The following is a 15,844-nucleotide window of genomic DNA, read 5'->3' on the forward strand; positions in this document are numbered from 1 at the left end:
AACGGAGGCAGCTTTCGCTTTGCATGTTAGCGGAGAATGCTGGTGCGCGCACGCTTTTTAGTGGAGCTTGCTTTCCGTAGACCGGGTCGCTTTTCAAATAATAGTGTGCGTCCTATGTTGGTCATCTGGCTGGATGCTCCCACTGCTGCGCGTTGTGGTGAAATCAGCAAACTGTACGGAATGACTGTTCTTAAATACTGAAAACGCACGAAGGTTAATCCCAGTGAATCCCGGTTTTCTTTTTTCCATTCTTTTTAAATTACAAAGTGACGCGTTTATTCGGGGGTTTCATATTTACTGCCTCCTCCCCCGTCCCTCTCTCTCTCTGTCTCTCTCTCTCTCTCTCCGTCTCTCGCTCTCTTTTTTTTTTTAATCACGCCAGTGCTCCGGCTGAAAGGAGTCGTTTTCAGGATGCTGTCTCCAGGTTCTTACAGCGTGGAGCTCATCAGTGGATTTTTTCCACTTAAATTTATTATCTAGCCTCCTACGGGAATAATAAATTATTTGATTCTCACAATAAGAGCACCAGCACGAGGACGTGGATAAAAAGGTAAGAGCCTTGCGTTTTTATTTAAATATTTTGTAAATTCTTAGCACTTTCCAAGCGTATTTCACCATTTTGTTATGTACGCTGATCTTTCGTAGTATATAATAAAACCCAGTGTTTTCTGCATTACAAAGAATGCCCATTATGTATGAACTAAATCCGTTTTCGGAAATGAATTATTTTTTGCGCTTACGGGCCTGCAGCTATTTGCGATACAACCTAAAGCAGTTGAACGATTTACACTTCGCTGGGCGGCGTGTCTTTCTACTCTCTAGGATAACCTGAATGACATCTCAAATGCGGGGCGCTTACGAGCAATGATTGCGGATAAAATAAGTAAATGTGTGGCACGGGTTGGAAATAATTCCATAAGAAGGCATACGATTGGCGTTCTAAGGCAGCATTCCTCGCTATAGATATGGGGGCGGGGGTGCACAACATTATAATGCAAAACGGATCGTCTTTATAGCTAGCTTTAGAATCTTCTTTTTCAACGAGTCATGTTTATACACCGCACGGTCCCAGTCAGATATGTTGTTAAGTGAAGGGATGCTTTTGCATTTTCTGCTTCACATGAATTGTCTTTATCGTTTTCGCAGAGACTGCAGCGTAGGTTTGACAGCTCCAGCTCGTTTTTCCTAACGGGTAGTTGTCAAATATTCTATTTTCTATATTCCCTTTAATCGATAACGAAAAATAAATTAGAATGCCGTAAGTGGCAAAGTTCATTAATAAAACACCTCTGGTGTATTAACTACTGCAGAGTAAACGTGCAGTTTTTAAAATTATTTCATTAAAGTTTGCAATGCAGATTTCTTCTTAACAAACCGAATAGTTTAAAAAAAGAGACCTTGTACAATAGCTTATAAAACACAATATGAAGTTTTTACCCTTTCTACACCCCGTTCTATCAAAAACTGACTGTTTCTAACTATTAAGTTATTTTCAGCAGTTTCTCACTTCACTTACAAGCACAGTGATGCCTCGTACTTCAAACTTTATTCGTTTCAGAAGCCCGTTTGAACTCTGAATTGTTCAAAGTCCGAATCAATTTTCTCCATTCGAAATAATGTAAAGTGAATTTATCCATTCCCAGACGCTAAACAATACCCATTTCGTTAAACTTAAACAGCAAATATGCACACTTTAAGGTAGAAATAACACAATTAAATGCCCTAAATAATTCATTAAAACTATTAATAAAATACATAAATACTGTATAATAAAATTAAAATTGCATTTGCTGTGCCTTAGTGAGGAGTGGTGATGTCCTGTGTGGCTGGTGGAGAGGAAGAGAAAGGTTACTCTTTAGAAGGAGAGTCACCTTCCATAAACACACCAAATTATTGTACTTAGTGGTACGTTCCTCTTTCATCTTGTGGTGGACTCTGGCCGGGACGCCCTGACCATGGAAGGACCTGGGAAGGGAGTATTTCCAGGACAGTTTCTCCCCCTGACCGACAGAGGGCAGCCCCGTTGGTTTCCAGTGGGGCCACGGGTCATGAGCATGGGAGATCAACCCTGTTGGGGCCCATGGTCACCGTCAGAGGGCGCATGGACATTTCCAGGGCCTTATTTGACCACGCTTCTACCACACCTGGAAGTGTGGCTGGGAGAATCTCTATAAAGGGAGCCAGTAATCACCACTCAATGGCCAGAGTTGGGTGGAAGATGACAAAGCCTGAACAGGAGTGGAGTGGATGGACTGATGGCAGGAAGAGATTGTGTTGTGTCGTATTGTGTCTTGGTGCTGGTGATTTGTGCACTTTGCCCTGTAAATAAACCGTGTGCTGAGTGTTAAACCTGTCACCTTCCTGTCTGTGTCAGGGTTGGCTTCACAACCTCAATCTTTGATACTACAACCTTTGTCTTAGGCCTCGTTGCTTCCACAGCCTTGGATGTCATGATTAATTGGTAGAAGTTATACAGTATATAGAACCAAACACTCCAAAAATAAAGCGAAAATACATGAGTGTAACTCAAGAGATGCACAGTGAGAGCGAGAGACAACTTGGTGATGACTTTTACACTCGAACTCCAGGTCAAATTACTCTCAAATTTAATGATGGAACCCTGCTGGAACATTCAAAGTTAGAATTGTTCGAAGTATGAGATACCACTGTATTTGCTTTTTAATGAGATTTTTTTAAGTTACTTTTAGATCTGGCGGCACAGTGGTAGTTCTGCTGCCTTGAAACAAAGAGACCTGAGTTCATATCCCGGTTCCTTTCTGTTGGGTTGTTTGTATAATGTCCGCGTGGCATTCCTTTCAGTACTCCAGTTTCCTCCCACAATCCAAAGACATGCAAGTTAGGTGGACTGGCAACATTAATTTGGCCTGTGCTCACCCTGCGATGGACATGCACCCTGTCTAGGGTTTGTTCCTGTGTTTTGTCTTATGCTTGCTGGGATAAGCTCCAATTTCCCCACAGCCCTACATAGGATTAAGAAGGCTTATAAAATGGATGGATTGCAAATGTAACTTTACATTGTATGTTGTGTGCGAGATTCCTTTATTGCAGCCATACCATTTGCACTTCATCACAGGTGATCAACCTGAAGCTAAGCATACTTGAGCCCAGCCAGTACCTGGATGGGAGACCATCTAGTAAAAGCTTGGGTTGCTGCTGGAAGAGGTGTTGGTGAGGCTAACAGGGGTGCTTACCTTGTGGTCTTTGTATGGATCCCTAATGCCCCAATGCAGTGATGGATATGTTGTGCTGTAAGAACTGATGTCGCCCTTTGGATGAGATGTAAAAACTGAGGTCCTGACTCTCTGTGGCCAAAAAATGATCCCTGGACATCCTTTGAAAAGAACAGAATGTACTGTATCCCGTTGTCTAGGCAAAATTGCCCACCATGTTTGGTCCCTTAATCATCCCCAGTCTCTTATTGGCTAGCTTTCTTTCTCTCCCCTTGGCCTCCTGTGCACATGAATGGCTGCCGTCACATCATCCAGGTGGATGCTGCACATTGGTGGTAGTCGAAGAGGCTCCCCCTTCTCTGTGTAAAGCACTGTGAGGGTCTTGAAAAGCACTATATAAATGTAATGTGTTCTTCTTGTTCTACGGTAATTAAATAAAATGAGTCAGGTGTGCACTATGATGGAATACTGTCCTGTTCAGGATTAGTTCTTGTCTTGCACCTTTTTGCTGCTGAGCCCTAGCTTTATTACAGTTGTAAAATTGGATTAAGTAGCTTTAGAACATTGATCAATAGACAAAGAAGTTGAACAGTACCTCCTAGGAACATGGTGTTCGTATGGCCTGTAATGAATGCTCCTTTAACCAGGTAGACATTTAATTTCCTTCCTAATATGGGTGTTGTAACAATAAAAATGATTTGCTCTGCAGGTTATTTCAGTTTCTCTCTACATACTGGCAAGCACTCTTTATTCTTGATGAGGATCTCAACTGAAAACTATCCCCTATGCAAAAAGAAATTAACCCATGCCAATTAATTTGAGTTGTGAAGGAAATGTAAGAAAGTAACTAGTAAATATTAATCAAGCAATCTCAATAGACGTATATTTAATAAAGATATCTAAAAATTACAGACACCTACAACACACAGAGACACAAAAGTAAGGAAGCTTGTGCTGCTTTCATGTCAAATTAGATACCTCGGAGAAATGATTTAGCAACTGGGAACGACAACTTGGACATCTTCATGCAGTATGAACTCATTAGGACCACCCTCTCGATCTGCCTGAGTGCTCAACAATGTCTTCATATGGGGGAGGGTGTTCAGAGATCATTTGGTTTGTGTATCAACTAATGTTTCAATTCATTTTTTTACATTTGTTTTTAGATTTCTTGGTTTCAGAAACTGTTGCTGGATATTTCTAGAACTCATTATGTTTAGTGTCTGATTATGCTCTTTTATATGTTTAAATTTCACCTGTTTTATTTCTGTGTTTCTCTTTTGTATCAGTAAATCTTTTTAATGGTCAAAACCTGACATCAGAAAACCACTGTGTAAGAATAGATAACATTGATTTAATTTAATTTAAGTAGAGTATTATGGTAAGTTAGGCTGCAGAGATTGAACAAAATATCACAAAAAATCTTTAATGCTAATAAAAACGTAAGTTACTTATTTATTATCCATAACAGTTGCCACAGACATGTTTCTTGTTTCAACACCATAGGTCACTGATTGGGAAAATCTGGGTCTACAGATATTTCAGGAGTCTCTCAAGTTGAATTTTAAACTTCAGTGGTGGTGTGAATGTTTTTATTTAATGTTATCCATCAATCCATCCATTATCCAACCCACTATATCCTAACTACAGGGTCACGGGGGTCTACTGGAGCCAATCTCAGCCAACACAGGATGCAAGGCAGGAAACAAACCCCGGGCAGGGCGCCAGCCCACCGCAGTATTTAATGTTATGAGATCATATTTTCAATTTCGTTGATGCACCATCAGTGTGGTGTTAGCATTACTGGAGGCTGGACCTGCTGCCGTAACAAATACAGGTAACTTTGGATATTTTTTGACATCTAGCCTGTGATTTCTCTTGCTGTGCCCACATTCCTGACACACCCCCAACTTTGATCTGACATTTGTATACAACTTGTATGAAACTCTAAATGGGACCCATTGATAAAATACCAAGGGGACCCCATCACCCACACCCCAGATCAACTCTTTTCGATCTTACATTTGTATACAACTTTATTAAATTCTACAGGGGACCTACCAGTCAAGCACCAATGGGACCCTACATCTCCACACCCAGATCACTGTCCCGCTCTTTGATTTGACATTTGAGTACAACTCTTGTGAAACTCTATGGGGGACCATCCCTCACCCCAGCAATTGCCGTTAACATTCCATAGTTTGGGTGCAACAGTTTCACTTTTGCCTAGAGCAGCAAAAAAAGCAGTGTAACAGGCAGTGTAGTGTAGTGGTTAAGGCTCTGGATTTCAAACCCTGAGGTTGTGGATACAAATACCACTACTGACACTGCGTGACCAGGAGCAAGTCACCTCACTTGCCTGCGCTCCAATTGGAAAACCACAAAGAAAAGTAACCAAATGTATCACAAGTTTTGTAAGTCACCTTGGATAAAGGCGTCAGCGAAATAATAATAATAATAATAATACATTTTATTTATATAGCGCCTTTCCCATGCTCAAGGCACTTACAGAATATAATAAAGAACGGCAGAATATACAGTATATAGCATTGTACAAACCAGATAAATAAATAAAGAAGATTAAGACAGTAAATTCTGAAAAAAACAGACAACATAATTGATGGTCTAGCACACACATACAGGTTACATTGGCATCTTGACAGAGATGTAAACTGAGAGAAAGGTAATAAAGTCAAATAGAGCTAAAAGCCTTCCTGAACAGATGAGTTTTGAGTTGTTTTTTTAAAGGAATTCATGGAGTCAGCTGACCTGATTAATTTTGGTAGGTCATTCCAGAGTCTGGGCGCTATACAGCTGAAGGCCCTGTCACCCATGGAGTGTAGATTAGTGAGGGGCACAACAAGATTACCAGAATCAGAGGACCTTAGTGGGCGGGCAGGCACATAGTGATGGAGGAGGTCACTGATGTAGTTTGGTGCGAGGTTATTTAAAGCTTTGTAGGTTATTAGTAGGATTTTATATTCGATTCTGTAGGACACAGGGAGCCAGTGGAGACGGAGCAGGATGGGTGTGATGTGCTCGCTGCTGCTGGTTCGAGTAAGGACTCTTGCAGCTGAGTTTTGAATAAGCTGGAGCTGTGATATAAGATTAGAAGGGGCACCTGCCAGTAGGGAATTACAATAATCGATGCGGGATGTGATAAAAGCATGGACAAGTTTCTCAGCATTAGAGAAGGAGAGGAAGGAGCGAACACGGGATATGTTACGGAGGTGAAAGTAAGAAAGTTTCTTAATGTGATTTATGTGGGTGGAATAAGTGAGGGAGGAATCAAAAATGACACCAAGATTTTTTACAGTAGAGGCAGGTCTGATGAGATCACTGCCAAGATGGACTGGGAAGGAGCTCATTTTATTAAGTTGCATTTTAGTCCCAATTTGCAGGAGTTCAGTTTTATTGCAATTTAATTTTAAAGAGTTCTGCTCCATCCAGGTTTTAATTTCACTAAGGCAGGTTGTGAGCTGAGAAAGCTCTGATGAAGTTCCACTTTTAACATTGAAGTAGAGCTGGGTATCATCTGCATAAAAATGATAACCCAATCCATAACTACGGATAATATGGCCAAGGGGAAGCATATATATACAGAAAAGCAGAGGACCAAGGACAGAGCCCTGAGGGACTCCTTGTGTGACTGGCACGGAGTTGGATCTGCTGTTGCCAAGACTAACAAACTCTTGCCTATCACTCAGATAGGACTTGAACCACTGGAGGGCAGTGCCAGAGATACCCAGCATGTTCTCCATTCTGGACAGTAGGATGTCATGTCTGACTGTGTCAAATGCTGCACTGAGGTCTAACAGAATTAATATGCTAGTTTGTCCAGAGTCTGCTGCCATAAGCAAATCATTGGTTACCCGTAGCAGAGCAGTTTCACAGCTGTGCCGCGCCCTGAATCCAGACTGAAAGGGTTCCATCAAATTATTAGAGGTTAGGTAATTGGTGAGTTGGGAAGCTACAACACACTCAAGAACTTTTGACAGGAAAGGTAAGTGGGAAATAGGCCGGAAATTGTTAAGATTGTCAGCATCAAGGCCAGACTTTTTTAACATTGGGGTTACAGAAGCAATTTTAAAAGTGAGCGGCACAGAGCCAGTGTCAAGGGATGAGTTTATTATTGTTGTAACAGTCGGGATTATGGCACGAAGGCAGGATTTAAGTAGTGTGGTGGGGATGGGGTCCAGTACACAAGTAGTCGGCCTCATCTTACAAAGCAGGTTATTAACAAACGCAGATGTGACTGGTGAGAACTTAGAGAAGGAGCTGGATGGAGTGGGAAAACAGGGAGAGATATAAACAGATGATGTATTTATGTTAGTTGAATTATTTAGATCTTTAATTTTGTTACGGAAAAAGTGGAGGAATTCCTCACAGACTTCAGTAGAAGAGGTAGTTGGACCAGATGCGGGTTCGAGTAGTTTATTAACTACAGAGAACAAAACCCTTGGGTTATCATGGCCACTTTCTATTATTCTGCCATAATGGGTGTTCTTGGCAGAAGTTAGTGCTTCTCTGTAAGCTCTTTGGTGGTCAGAGAAAGCCTGGATGTGCACGGTGAGGCCAGTCTTACGTGACATTCTCTCAAGGCGTCGGCCAGCTGCTTTCATAGATCGCAATTCTGAGTTATACCAAGGAGCTGAGCGCTTAAAGGAAACCTCCTTATGTTTTAAAGGAGCTGTTTTATCTAATGCTGAGTGAAGGGCTGTGTTATAGTGGTCAACAAAACTATCTAGTGTTGGTGGAATAGGTGCAGACAGTAAAAGATCAGAAATGGATCCAGAAAGGATAGAGGGACAGATATTTTTAAGGTTTCTGTAAGAAATTTGTCGTTTACAGGTAAGAGGTGGGATAGGTAATGAGACAGTGAAAAATACTGCTTTATGGTCAGAGAGTCCCAAATCAGTGCTGTAAATGTTGGCAACAGATAGTCCAGAAGTGCAGATCAGGTCCAATATATGACCGCCACAATGGGTTGGAAAATCAACATGTTGTGTCAAGTCAAAACAGTCCAGTACGGACAGGAATTCATTTCTCAGTAGGTAAAAAGCTAGAGCTGCCACTGTACCACATAACGTAGTATTTCATGTAGGCATTTCATAGAAAAAAGAATTTCCATTTTAGAATGAATCCTGTTTAACTTCTGTGTCGAGATAATGTTGAACCTTTAACACTTTTGATATGGCCTAGTAAGGTAAGGTATAGGTATTGGCGAAGGTATTGCAGATCAGATTACAAGGTTGTAACTTTGGTTCCCACCTCTTACTTGAGCAGTTCACTTATTGTAACTGTGCTTCAGTTTTGAAAATACTGCATGAGTGTAATTTTGTACAGTAACCTGATATATCATCTTTACAGACACCTGCCAAATAAATTTGAACGATAGTAATGACTTAGGAAGTAAGCTTACAATGATATACTGAAAATGAGGACGTAATAGTATAGGGTTCATAAGGTTAAATAGAGGCTGCATTATGGATGACCATTCTTGTACTTAAAGTGTTCAACCGTCCTGTAATTTTACTTTAAACACTGTTAAAACTACAATGCTATTTCATGTTGACTTTTTTTTGACAGGGCGAGTAAAAGATGTGTGCAACTCCACTTTCTTTCAGCAGTAAAAATATTCATTCCTCCAAAGAATGTATGGATTCTTGGCTTTGAAAATTTTTTTAGTAAACAGAAAAAATAAGTAGTGTACTATATAAAGTCAAGCTAAATATACAGTACAATGGATTTAGAAAGTATACAGAACCATCCACTAATTTAACATCTTGTTATGTTACAGACTTGTTGTAAAATCATTTGAATTAGCACTAAATACTCCAGAATGACAAAGCTGAAACAGGATTTTTGAAGTTTTGCAAATTTATTAAGAAAATCCAAAACTGAAATATCCCATTGGCACAAGTTTTGAGACTCTTTGCTCAGCACACAGTTGAAGTGATTCCAGTATGGAGTCTTTTTGGGTCTGATACAACAAGCTTTACATACCTTGAGTTTGGATATTTCCTGACGTTCTTCTCTGCAGATCCTCTCAAGCTTTGTCAGGTTGGATGGAGACCATCAGTGGATAGCTATTGTCAGGTCTCCTCAGAGATACTGAATTAGTTTCAAGTCAGGCTCTAACTGGGCAACTCAAAGACATTCCCAGAGCTGCCCCTAAGCCACTCCTGTGTTGTCTTTGCTTTGTGCTTGAAGGTGAACCTTCATCCCAGTCTGAGGTCCAGAGTGCAGAATGTCTGCTCCGTTCAGCTCTCACTCAGCTGTCTACTCTCTCAGTCTTTGCTGTTGAAACACAACCACACAGCATGATGATGCCACCACCAATGCTTTACCGGTGGAATGGTATTTCACAGGTGATGAGCGTTGCTCCCAACTTGGCACTAATTTTGGTTTCATTAGATCAGAGAATCTTGTTTCTCACAGTCTGAGAGGCCTTTAGGTACATTTTTGAAAACTCCAAGTGGGCTTCAATATGTCTTTTACTGAGTAGAGGCTTCTATCTGGCTGCTTTGTCATAAAGCACATATTGGTGGTTGATCTTGTGAAAGTTTCTCTCATCTCCACACATGTTCTCTGGACCTCAGCCAGAGTAACCGTTGGGTTCTTGGTCACCTCCTTTACCATGACCCATCTCCCACGACTTCTCAGTTTGTCTGGTATCAAGCTCTAGTAAGAGTCGATGTTGTTCTAAACTATTTCCATTTAATAAGAGCTTGGGATCTTTTAATTCTCCAGGATTTTTTTTTGTAGCCTTCTTCAGATGTGTGCCTCGACACAATCCTGTCTGTAAACTCTGCAGGCAATTCCTCCAACCTCATGGCTTAGATTTTGCTGTGATACACATCTGCATATAAGGTTCACTGTGGGATCTCGTAGAACATGTATACCTTTTCTAATCAGTCCAGTCAGTTGAATTCACCACATGAATTGAAATGATTTTAGCGCAAGACTTCAAGATAACAAAATGAAAAAAATGAAGGGGAAGAATTCTTTGTGAGTTCACTGTATATCGGTGTATCTATACAGTGGAACCTCGGTTTGTAACTTGATTTATGAGTGTTTTGCAAGACAAGCTAAAATTTTTAATAAATTTTGACTTGATAAACAAGCGAGGTCTTGCAATACGAGTAGTATGTATACGCTTTGTCTGCTGAGCGCCATGTGATCACAACTGAGCTGATGGTTCTTCTCTCTCTCTCTCTCTCTCTCACTGCGGGATTGTGGGCAATCGTCTCCTATTCTCCGTCTGAATTATATATAGTCAACATCTGTACGAGCATATACTGTTTACTACAGCATTGTGACTGTGTGTGTGTGTGCGCGCGTGTGTGCTCTGACGTGCGAGTCCCTGTCTTGCACCCCAAAACACGAAGCTGAGACTCAGTACTTTAGCAACACCAGCTTTATTCAGCTTGAAACAGCAACAGCGCGGTTATTTATTGTAGTGGGATCTGCCACTCTCCTATACACAGACACAGCAGTCAGGCAGGGTCATGGCCAAGTAGCACTGTGCCCTGCACATTTATAATGTTCCTTGTTCCTTGTTCCTTGCATCACCCATCGACGGCAGGCGCTTATAGCATGTCCGCGATCTTTTCGGATTCGCTTTTACGGCGAACTGCTACAGCGCTGAGAGACTGTGATTGCTTTGGGACGCTCTTCCGCGTGTCGTCCCATTGGAAGGAATCCCACAAGAGTTTAGAAACTCACTCACACCAGCCATGATTCTTTTCAAAGGTAAAGTGCAGGTTAATTTGTTTTATGTATTTTTACTTTATATTTTGTATTAATCATTTTTATATGAATAGTTTTGGGTTGTGGAACAAATCATCTGAGTTTCCATTATTTCTTACTAGACAAAGAGCCTGTTTCGACAACGTAAGATGAAACGGGCACAAGTTTGTGTCAGCAGTGTATGAAGAACAAATGATCATAGTCCGCTTTACTCATTACTGTACAGGCTTGTACTGTTAGTTGATGAATTTTCCAGACCTATAGTATAATATTGAATGATTAATGTCTGCGGTGGGTTGGCACCCTGCCCAGGATTGGTTCCCTGCCTTGTGCCCTGTGTTGGCTGGGATTGGCTCCAGCAGACCCCCGTGACCCTGTGTTCGGATTCAGCGGGTTGGAAAATGGATGGATGGATGATTAATGTTCCAGTACAATATGGAATGGTAATAAGTATAAGCACCACAAACCTGATATAGGTGTATTGAATGAATGCGTAATTGAATCAGAATGCGTAATTAGGCCTCGAGCTGTAGTCAAAATTGCCTTTCAGGCCTCTAGAGCTTTAATTGAAGTTGCCTTTCTCTTTGAATTTCTGCGGCCGTAAATCCGCCGCCTGCCACGATGTTGGGGTTGGATGTCGGTCTTGTAAGGTTTTTTGGGCAGCTGCGCAGAAGGCGACTGCGCATTTAGCTTCGGACGTGTGCAGAAGGCGACTGTGCATTCGGCTTCGGATGGACATGAGTGAGTGAGTGAGGAGGCAGGCGAATTATGTATTAAGATGGGGAAATTCACTTTGATAAACAAGTGCTATGGACTGTGTGCACGTTTTCCGGAACGAATTATGTTCGAAAACCTGGGTTCCACTGTATATTGATTTTACAATACATTCAAAATATTTTGAGAGAGGAATTTAAAATTTTTCAAAAAATTTGAACCGTGTTCAAGTGATTCAATCGATTTTATAGTCTTTCATGATATGGTCTTGGTTTTGTAGTGAATCACTTTATTACTGTTATGATGAGGACTTTGTTTTTTATTAATTTGGCTTTTTTTTGGGCTCTGAAAATAATGGAGTTATTGTTCTACAGGTTTTAGAGGACAAGGAAAAAACTGTCAGACCACTGTTTGATTTAGAACATTTTTGAAAATGTTCATTTTAAAATACTTATTCTTGCAGTGCCATTTTGTTTTATTATGGGTTTTACCATTGTTTGCTCTTTGAGATGCAGGATTGCCTAGTTATTTCTAGGCAGGGTGTTCGGAAGTTTGCAACATGTGACGTCTTTATCGCAACAGTATAAAGCAGTGGTTCTTAAACTTTTATTCTTGTGACCCAGTTTTACCTTTTTTGTATCTTCGAGAGCAAGAATCGACGCCAGTCGTTATCCCCTGTCCCCCTGGCAGAATCGCGGCCGATCACAATCTGGGTGTGGTCCTCCATTGAGACTCGCTACCGATATTGTCATCCAATTACCCTTGGCGAATCACAGATGTGGGTCGTATTGGATGAATAATGTTTGCTTAACCTTTTCCCATTGAGTACAATTGTGATTCACAACTCTGTGACCAGAATTCAGATAACATGCAGCTCAGTTTAAGAACCTCTGGTATAAAGGTCAAAGTCATACACTTCCTAACTGTCCAAGTTTGTGAATAAATCAAAACAAACAAACAAAAAAAAACATTTGTCTTATTATTGTTAAGTTATCTGTGGTTATGACTTCTTCTCTGTTCTTTGACTTTGATTTACGTCTAGTGTTCTGGCTTAGGGTATATGAAATATTCTGTTTTTTGACTCCCTCAACACGTTTCTAATTATCTAATCTTGTCTCATTCTCTGGCCACTGTTTATTTAATTTCTTCCCTCATGAATTAAGACCATGACTTGCTATTATAATCACAATCTTTCTTACTTTAATCTGCTGCCACCTTGTGCTATCAGTATAATTACAATTTGGATAACGCAAGTAAAATGTTTTCTGTTGCTCTACTTGTACTTACTGTACAACATGAATATAACCAAAATAATTTAATTGTTGACAAACCGTAATTAAAGATAGTTTTGTGTTTCAAATACAACACAAACTCAAACACGTTTGAAAGGCAATTCATTCCTGAAACTACTGTCAGCCACAAGGCATTTGTCATAGGGGCTTCCCTCCTCAGAAGGGAGTTTCTTAAATCCTTAAAAATTGTTTATTTTCAAAATGTGAGGAATCCTGTGAAGCACTGTCCGTTCAGTACAGAAATAATTCAGAGCTGTTTTAAATCAAACACTATCATAAACTTAACCTTTTACTGAACATCTTACAATAAGTTGCGTTTTGAGATGCTGATGCATTTAAAATATCTTCACCAAGTCCATATACTTTTTGATCACATCTTAAAAAGTCACATAACTCTCAGCTTTACAATCAGCTGCTCCGCCAGAGCAGTGCATGTCAAACCTTTTAGTGTTGCGCCCCACTTTTTCCAATGTAAGTGTCCCCCTTTGGTGAATCGAGCACGATAATCCCTTCAAGTGTGCTCATTAGAGCTAGGGGTGGAGGATTCTTTGGTGAATCGAATGTAGTCCTCACCATGGTGACCCAATGTGCGACTAACTCATGCCCCACTTTGTGACTCACCGCCAACCAAACCATTATAAACAATACCAAATCACGACCCACTGACATAGCCTGCGACCCAAAAGAAGGTCATGACCCAGTGGTTGAGAAACACTGCTGTAAAGCAGTGTTTGTTAAACTAAACCGGTTTGGGTCACAGGCATGTTTGTGATGGGTCACTATATGAGTTGTGTAGTAAAATCTGACAAGTTCTTCTGAGCCCGACTTCCGTAATATGTCTCTTACTATTTAGTGTATTATTTATTGTGGTCATGTGCAATCTGTGACATCGTCTATTAACAACAAGTTGACACATCAGAGACAGCTTTTGTTTCTATGGTATAAAATATAACAAATAGAGCAATGCCGATTGTATCGGCTCACCATTGACAACACCATTTAAAAAACTGCTAAAAACACATTACTTTAACATGGCTTTCTCATAACTTCATTTTAGTTTAATCCTGATGCTCTGTATATTCAATTAATTATCATAACTATTCATGGTGGCTCCAAAATCCCTACTCTCTCTTCTGTTTTTTTTCCCCCGGTTTTCTGTGGTGGCGACCTGGGCCACCACCGCCTAATCAAAGCACCACGATGTTCCTACATTGATGGATTAAAAGCCAGAAGTCTACATGACCATCATCATCAAGTCCTTCCATGACAACCCTAAATACAAAGAGGACTGATCATTTATGTTAGGTAGAATGCCCAGAGGGGACTGGGCGGTCTTGTGGTCTGGAACCCCTGCAGATTTTATTTTATTTTTTCTCCAGCCATCTGGAGTATTTTTTTTGTTTTTTCTGTCCTCCCTGGCCATCGGACCTTACTCTTATTCTATGTTAATTAGTATTCTCTTATTTTAATTCTTACTTTGTCGTTTTTTTCTTTTCTTCATCATGTAAAGCACTTTGAGCTACATTATTTGTATGAAAATGTGCTATATAAATAAATGTTGTTGTTGTTGTTGTTATCAGCTGATATAGCAAGAAAATGCTGCAATCTGCTATTGGCCGATTGTTAGAAATAAGCTGATATTTAACTGCTGATTATTCCTGTTGCAAAAACTTCTCCCATGAAGCTTCATCCTCCAGAGTTAGCAGGTAGAAAAATGTCTGTGGTGTGGGCTCACTTTAGGGTTCGTGCAGATGTCACTAGAAATGCTATTTGCAAACTCTGAGAATTTCATGAGCAGGGAATAAGAGTAAAAACTACAATACAACAAATCTGATTGCTCACCTCAAGGAAAGACATTCTAAGGAACATGACGAGTTTCTCAAAAACTAAATATGCTTTAGTCAAGAACACTCCAGTGTTGGCCATGAATAATGGAACTCCATGAATAGTGCAAGCATTTGATAGCCAAAGAAAATTCAATTCAGGAAGTAGAAAAGCAATGTATGTATTGGAATTCATCACACTTGTTAATCAGTTTTGGCAAATTTCTTGTTATTAATTTTAAAATAGTTTTTGGAAATGTATGAGAGCAGTTAAGTTAAAAAATATATAACTCAGAGACTGTGTATTTTCTTTGTTAAGCTAATGTTAAGGTTGCCTACACTGATTTAAAGTGACAGACCAGTGACTTTAAATGAGATTCGTTACAGTAAGTTAAAAAATTACAGAATCAAGTAAAGCACAGTGAACCAAGAGTTGGTATCATTTTAATATAAGGAAATAAATGCTCTTTGATGTTTCATATTTTCTGAATGTTATTTAATACACTTTCACAAATGTACTTATCCAGTGTCAGCAGAACGATGAAACAATTGGTATTGGCATCGGTATTGGACAGGTTTATATTCAAATAATCGGCTGTTAGTATCGGCCAGAAATTTTCATATCAGTTTATCATTCATATTCCCTGCAAGACCAGCATTCCTCTCACTACCGACGAAACACTAAAAACGGGATGACTGACAGAAAAGATGCAAGTACAAAAGAGACATAAACAAGCTTGTGAGGTGAAGAGACTGCTGTGTTAGATCAAATGTCAAATTGAAATTAAGGGGTGTGGCATAAAGATATGACAATTTTTGGGGAGTTGGGGAAGTGGTAAATCAGTACGAAGGGGGTATATATTGCGTTGTGGCAGTACTTTATGCTAAGTAAATTCAATGTTAATTTCAATGGTAACTAATCAGCATCTCATCACATGTTCATTATTACATCTGTAACAGAGGTGCAAAGAAGACGTATTAAGTTTAATGTTGTGCATGTGAGAACGACTTCATTCTGGTAACTCTGTTTTAATGTCGTTCAATAAACTTTAGTCTACTGGCAATGCGAAGG

At 40.0% G+C, this 15,844-nt stretch overlaps 1 protein-coding gene across 1 annotated transcript in view; it reads left to right on the forward strand.

The window, feature by feature from the left end:
* The first annotated feature begins 362 nt into the window (after positions 1-362).
* The window catches only part of LOC114647794 (spectrin beta chain, non-erythrocytic 4-like), a 432,215-nt gene continuing 416,733 nt past the window's right edge, over positions 363-15,844 (forward strand). The window contains exon 1 of the mRNA XM_028796437.2: positions 363-550. The gene's annotated coding sequence lies outside the window, so the exon portion shown is untranslated. The remainder of the gene's footprint in view (positions 551-15,844) is intronic.

This window comes from Erpetoichthys calabaricus, chromosome 1 (assembly GCF_900747795.2).
Source record: "Erpetoichthys calabaricus chromosome 1, fErpCal1.3, whole genome shotgun sequence".
In the NCBI taxonomy this organism is placed as follows: domain Eukaryota; kingdom Metazoa; phylum Chordata; class Cladistia; order Polypteriformes; family Polypteridae; genus Erpetoichthys; species Erpetoichthys calabaricus.